Genomic DNA, 425 nt, shown 5'->3' with positions numbered 1-425 from the left:
GTATATAAAGTCAATAAAAGTCAAGTTTCACTCTATTTCTTACTCGTCAGACCTCATCTGTGTTCCTTGCTGGGAGCTGCACTTTAAGAAAGATGTAGGTAGATGGGAATGGCTTTGGAACAGGGTTGCAAAGATAGTCTGGAGAACAAGGCTGGTGAGGAAAGATGGAAGGAACTAGCTGTGTTTCGCCTGCAGAAGAGGAGACTGATTGGGAGACATGGCCACACCCTTCAGAGACCTAAAGGGTATCACGCAGAAGAGCTCAAAGACTTGCTCTCAGCTGCCCCCAAAGGCTGGGCTAGATCCAGTGGGAGGGTATGTTCTGGGAGGGTAGGTTTTGGTTGAACATTAGGAGAAACTTCTTAATGGTAAGAGCTGTTCAACAAATGGAACCAGTTGCGTAGGAACATGGGAAGATCCCTTCT

The sequence above is a fragment of the Hemicordylus capensis genome, chromosome 3 (assembly GCF_027244095.1).
Source record: "Hemicordylus capensis ecotype Gifberg chromosome 3, rHemCap1.1.pri, whole genome shotgun sequence".
In the NCBI taxonomy this organism is placed as follows: domain Eukaryota; kingdom Metazoa; phylum Chordata; class Lepidosauria; order Squamata; family Cordylidae; genus Hemicordylus; species Hemicordylus capensis.
This window is presented reverse-complemented; position numbering follows the sequence as displayed.